Source organism: Geotrypetes seraphini, chromosome 1 (assembly GCF_902459505.1).
Source record: "Geotrypetes seraphini chromosome 1, aGeoSer1.1, whole genome shotgun sequence".
Classification (NCBI taxonomy): domain Eukaryota; kingdom Metazoa; phylum Chordata; class Amphibia; order Gymnophiona; family Dermophiidae; genus Geotrypetes; species Geotrypetes seraphini.
The window spans coordinates 495,809,787-495,816,508 of record NC_047084.1 but is presented as its reverse complement, the minus strand read 5'-3'; the positions used below and the strand labels follow the sequence as shown (position 1 = coordinate 495,816,508).

The 6,722-nt window shown below is 37.2% G+C and overlaps 1 pseudogene; it reads right to left on the bottom strand.

Annotated features, from left to right (window-relative positions):
• Window positions 1-822: 822 nt before the first annotated feature.
• LOC117368971 lies at window positions 823-2,777 on the bottom strand (annotated as a pseudogene).
• Between the last annotated feature and the right edge of the window lie 3,945 nt (window positions 2,778-6,722).

Sequence of the window (6,722 nt, the reverse complement as noted above, 5' to 3'; positions counted from 1 at the left end):
GTGGATTACAATTTGACACACACGTCCTGGATTGTTTCCAACTTTATATTTGGAAATCTCCAGTCCTTTCATCATACCTCAAGAGCAGAAGGTTCCTGCTGCATTTGAGGGTTTAAAAATTTTTTTTTTTTGCAGTTGATTTTAGGGGGTCCTAGGGTTAAGTGTTTTTATCCTATTAATGCATGTACATTATCGTGCCCAATCATGAAATATCTTTTGGATTATAATGAGCTTGCTGGTGATTTAAAATATAGGCACCGATAATTGTAAAGTACTATACATTAATCATAGTTTAATTTCCTATGGGCAAAATATTACTGAACCTGGTCATACATATATGGTTATGTTTGTCTGTGATATAACCTTCCATGAACAGCTCTTACTACAATCCTGGGTCCTGAGATAATAAATATTCTGTTCTTGTACTTTAGTTTGTTCACTGCTTCATAGCTAAAGGAATCAACTGCACTGTTAACTCTTTTCAGGAATATGTCAAAAGTCTATTCATTGTCTAATCCCGTCACTATACAGATCATATTCTAGGGTAGGGCTATACATCTATAATGCAAGAAAAAAAGAAATGTTATGTTTTCTTTGCTACAATCTATATTTGGATGAAAAGAGTAATCATGTTCTGTATATCTGCTGAAATCAGCAACCCCCAATTGTGCTCTAATTTGCAAATTTGAAGGCTGCTCATTTAAGTGCAAAGTCCATGGGTAATTTTAAACTCACAGACTTTTTTCAAAGTGAAAGTATGAATGAATTTTCACTTTAAATTTGTTAAGGAACAAGATGCCCAGCCAATTTGTGCAGGCAAAGTTACTGTGAATAAATGCAAGCTTTTGAAAATCCAAAAGTATGCACAAATCTCACCCTAAATCTACCCACAAGAATGAGTCCCTCTGTTACAATAAATAAACTATCACAACTTGCAAAGAATTTGGTTAGCTGTGTTTGCAAAGTAATGTGAAAACCACAATACTATGAAAGGGTGTTGAAACGTTCTCAGCCCAACCAAGAAAAGAATGATTTGGATATGGTTCAATCAATGATCTGAAACAATGTCTAAATGTAGAATTTTGATTCTGCAAATTGGCACTTAAAGAAATAAGATAACACTCTTTTCAGCTACAGTGGTAAAATAATGTCCAGAATTTAGGAAGTTGATTGGTTGGGCTGAGAACTTTTCAACACCCCTTCATATGTAATAAAAGTGAGCCAAGTATAGGACAATCAAGCCATTGTGACATCACTGATGAGGTTGGCTCTTATTGGTGGAATGAAGCATTATGATCTCACAATCTCAGCTCTGGATACCAGAGACTGAAAGTCTTCACACTACAAGTGGGTGCTGAAAAGTTCTTAGCCCAACGAAGAAGAGAATGACGTGGATATGGTTCAATCAATGATCTGAAACAATGTCTAAAATTAGAATTTTGATTCTGCAAATTGGCCCTTAAAGAAATAAGATAACACTATTTTCAGCTACAGTGGCAAAATAACACTCAAAATTTTGAAAGTTGGTTGGTTGGGCTGAGAACTTTTCAGCACCCCCTCATAATGCTAATTTATTTTTACAAAGTTTAAAGGGCATTTCCCTCAACTCTGTTTCACAAGAAATACAAGGGGGCTGCTAAAAAGTTCTGAGCCCAACCAAGAAGACAATGATGTAGAGCCATGAAACTTACAAGTTATTCCACTCTTTTCTTGACATTTTTTGTTTCAATGATATGAAATGAAACAAAAAATGTCAAGTGTGGAAAAACTTGTAAGTTTCGTGGTTCCACATCATTCTCTTCTTGGTTGGCTGAGAACTTTTCAACAGCCTCTCATATATTCTATAATATGCACATTATTCTTCTTTCATGTAACTTCCTATGCACAATGTTGTCCTTTAAAATGTTCTTTATCCATAACCAGGGCCGGATTAAAGGGTAGGCCGAGTAGGCACTTGCCTAGAGCCCGGAATGGTCATGGGGGCCCTCTGAAGGAAGGCAAATGGACCACTCAATTTTTTTTTTTTTTCAAATGGCAACGCCCCCTCCCCCCATCAACGGAAAGTAAGATCAGCAAGCAACGCGGGTAAGATCGGCAATGACAACTGTAATTTTGCAAGTGGTGCTCAGCCCAAAGCTTTCCCTCTGAAGCAGCTTCCTGTTTCCACCTGGGCAGTTCACTTCAGAGGGAAGCTTGGGCCAAGAAGCACCACTTGCAAAATTACAGTTGCTATTGCCGATCTTATCCGCGTTGCCTGCTAGTCTTACTTTCTGTCGATGGGGGTAGGGAGGGCATTGCAGATCTTACTGGAAGGTGCTGAAAGGAATGCGTGGTGTTCCGCTCTCACGCTCAGTGGACAGGAATTCATATGCAATCTTAATAACTCCAAGAGAGCTGTAGACTAGGACAAAGAATTTCAACCACTCAATCTCGTTAGCCAAGCGTGCCATGATGATAATGCTCTCAAAGAGGTCGATCAGCAGGTTCTGCACCTTACATAGGTCCAATAGTTCACTTGTTTAGATGGCTAGTCTGCCTACAAGTTTTTTATGGAGGAGCTTCAAGAGTTCTGGTGTGAGTACTGCCCAGTCTGACAAACTTATTCTTTTTGTTAATTATTTTATTGGTAGTGGGTCACCATTTTGCAGGGCTCTGAAATATGTTGTAGACCACTGGATCAGGTCTGGAGGTTGGATCCTAACTATAGCTTGGGTATATTGCTTCAACAGTTCTGGCAGTTCTGGTGGGATAACCAATGGCTTGTCGAGTTGTGGCATTTTTGCTAAACCTGTGGATTGTCGATTTTGATTGTAGGGCCAATTGCTGCCAGAACTCCCAGGCACTGAAGATGTTAAGATGTTACCCACGTTGCTGATCTTACTTTCCGTTGATGGGGGGGGGCGGGGCATTTCTGATCGATGATGTGGGGGAGGGGGCGTCACCATTTGAAGGTGAGGGGAAGGGAGGGAGATGGGCCTGGGGTGGAGAGGGAGAGAGAGAGAAGGGGGTAGTCGGGCAGATGATGGAAGTAGGGATAAGGGAGAGAGAGAAGGGGGCAGGACAGAGCAGATGATGTAAGTAGGGAGAAGGGGACAGATGATGGAAGTGGGGAGAACTTCTGCCATCAGTGCCTGGCACATGTGGGAAAGCAGCAGCAGCGGTGAGGAGGTGAGGAGCCTGACAAAATGTTCTAGCTCTCTTTTCCTACTGGGGGACATTTTAATTTAATTTAATTTAATTTATTTCAATTGATTCTAATTTAACTTCATTCCAATTTAATTCCATTCCTTGGATGTTAAATTGAATAACAATTAAGCTCCCAGAGGATAGGTCATTGGGAGTCATGTGACCGGGTAGTCTCCTCCTTCCATATAAGGAGCTCCATTGTGGTAGTTCCCTCACTTGATGTTTCCCAGCAGGAACTCTCAGCCAGAGATCTGTATCAGAAGTAATTTCAGGTAAAAGTTATAATTTTAAATAGTTTAAAGTTGTAAAATAGGTATTCATAACTAGCAACTGATGATTAATGGTTTTTGGAATGTATTTGACTATAGTAAATGCACTAGTTGTTGTATTTAGTATTTAGAAAACTCTTCTTATTGTCTTAGTACTTATATCTTCAACCTCCCTGATGATGGAGTCAACTGAAACTCAGCTGGAGTTGGAGGCTTATGCTGATTGAACAATATAAGTAACTAAAACTGGAAAACAATAAAGATTAAGAAGAGAACCTCAGAAATGATTAAGCATTTCTTATTGGATCATGAAAATAAGGAACAACTGGCTTGGTCAAGTCTACGGATTACAACACAAGTATTGGTACTTTAATTGACTCATCCACAAGTTATGTGAGCTTTATTGAGTCTGAATGGCTTCAATATTTAACATCATTAAGAGCCTTGAAGATTGATTGATGGACTCTATTTAAAAGCTTTAGATAGTACCTGTAGCTTTTCCCAGCCTATGATTTTGTCATTAGTAGCACTCTTGTGTTACTTGTTATTGTAGATTTTAAATGTAGATGAAATAAATTTTGTTAGTTTTTTAGGATATGAATTGAATTAAAGAAATTAATAAATTAAACATTTAATTAATTTTATGTTTTGGTATTCTTGGTATAGCAACACAATGAAATTGCCTGGGGGTGGAAAGAAAGAGAGAGAAAGAGGCAGATGATGGGAGGGGGGAGAAGGGGGCAGATGATAGAAGTAGGGAGAACTTGTGCTGTAACATCAGGAACATATGAGAAAGCAGCAGTGGTGAGGACATTCCTGGGAGCACCTTGAATAGACCTAATTTGAATCTCCTTATTGTTTGCCGATCTTCTTTTGTTCCACATTGGATTCTTTGGAGAACCTCTTGCCTTGTTGTTTTCTTACAAATTAACATACATAGAGTGGAACGTACCAGAGGAGTTACAGATTTGGTTGTTTATGCATACATATGTGTTAAAGTTGAACGACATAGAGTGAGGCAATTGAGAGGAGTTGCAAACTTTGTTGTTAATATAGATTTATTGTTCCGGATAGTATTACTGCTTTACAATGCATTTGAATACTTTTATATATGTATGGAAAGAGTTAAAGTCATAGGCAAGTAGGTGGGAAGGTAAAGAAGGGGGGATTTGTCAAGGGCTTGCATAGAACTAAAACTGTACACTGACACTGGCACTGGTATGGTAACCTTTGTTGTTTGTTTTAAATTTTATAATAAAAGAAAAAATGAAATGCAAGTGGAAATAAAGAAGTAAATAAGAAAACAGGTAAATAAATGGGGTGGGGCGTGGGAGGGGCAGGGGCGTGGCATGACAGGGCTCGGGAGCCCAGTGTACTTGTGTGCCTAGGGGTCCTCAAAGAATTAATCCTGCCCTGTCCATAACAAATGAGAACTTCACCTTAATTCAGTAATTATATAATTTGATCCTTCAGATTTGTTACATTTAACTGGCTTTTGACTTAAAAGACCAAATAGTGTTTTCCCTGACATACTGCTGAGCTTTAGCCATCCGCACTGCTGTTATGCTACACAAATTTTATCACCAACTAATTGTCTACAACTGGAATCAGATGTCTTTGAGCTGAAAACATGAGAATTTGTAAGGAGGCAAGAGAAAAACAATTATTATGGTAAAGCCTTCTACCAATGCAATTATCACTTCTTAAAAATGAAATTTAAAATAATTTAAAAGCTAGTTTATTTCTTAACTTTTTTTTTTTTTTTAATTACATGCTTACTGTAAGTTCCAGTGAGTTCATTTTTGCAGCCTTTTAGTCTGTGAAACAATCTGCTTTCTAAAATCTAGGCCAGCCTTATGCACCCTTACATATTCTCCTATGGAGGCAGGCAAGTTTAATTGATCCATCTTCAAAAGAGCCTTCATTTTGAGAATACAAGGAGAAATGTGATCTCTTGTGTAGGACCTATAGAGTGGAACAAATTACCTGTGTATTTACGACAGCTGAAAGATTTTCAGGAATTTAAACAAATGTTAGAAAAACATCTATTTTGTGCTATGAAATATCGTACTTAACGCAATGTAATAACTGAAACAGAGGACAGGAAGGTATGCACTCTGTACCAGGAAGTATATCATTTGGTAAGTAGGTTGATTGTTATGGGCAAGTTATTTTGTGGGTTTTTTTAAAATTATTATTTATTTATTGGTATTTGAAAATTATAAGCAAGTGCATACTTGTTTAGGTAATACAGAAGGAATCCTTAAAACAAGAATTTTGCAGAAAAAAGGAAAAATTTACAAGCTTTTTTGGACCTCATTCATAACATAGGTCAGAGGATCTAAGTGAAATTAAAGAGAATACTACAACAAGAAAACAAATGTGAAGAATGGCTTAACAGTTATCCCACTTTCTATATAAACTGTTCAATTACACTAAACATTTACAGTGACCAATTTCTTCATATCAATGAATACCCTTAGTTGATCTGGGGAGAAAACCATATATTTAACATCCAAGTATCTTATCATACATTTACAAGAATATGAGAACAAAAATGAGGCACCAATAGAAACCAATTCAGGTCTCATGGCAAGAAATAACTTCCTTCTCTCTGGAGTTCGTCTTGTAATGTCCGGAAATATCCAGACTTTTTCCCCATAAAATGGTAGCTGGAATTTTCTAAAGAACATTCTAAATATAGAATTAACATCTTGTTCAAATACGAAAGATACTAATAGGGTCGCTCTTTCAGTATTTTCGGTAATAGTTGAGTCCAGTACATCCATAACATTTAAAGGATCAAGAATATTTGCTTGTGTAGGTTCCATTGCCTTTTAAACAGGTAGATAATAGATATGATGGCAAGTTATTTTGTTAATTGTGCATGTACATTTATTTCTTTTAGTATGTATTATATAACTGAGTTTTTTTTCTTTTGTTTTCTCTTTAGCCAGTGCCGGTCTTTGGGGTTTTGTTGGCTTGTACAGTGTGGAGAGTATTTAACATTGTTAAATGGTTTTCCTCCACTCCCTCCTCTTTTGTTAGTTTGTGTTTTATTATGTACACTATGTACATTTTGTAACTTGCCTTGGATAAAGGTAAGCTAAAAATGATAATAAACTAAACTATGAAAGAGTTCATCTTATTCCCCACCCTGTTCAATGCTTATATGTCCTCTTTGGGGAATTTATGTTACCTATTATTCATACATTGGTGACATTCAACAATTTATTTTTGCCTACTCTAGGCAACCCCTCCCCCCCA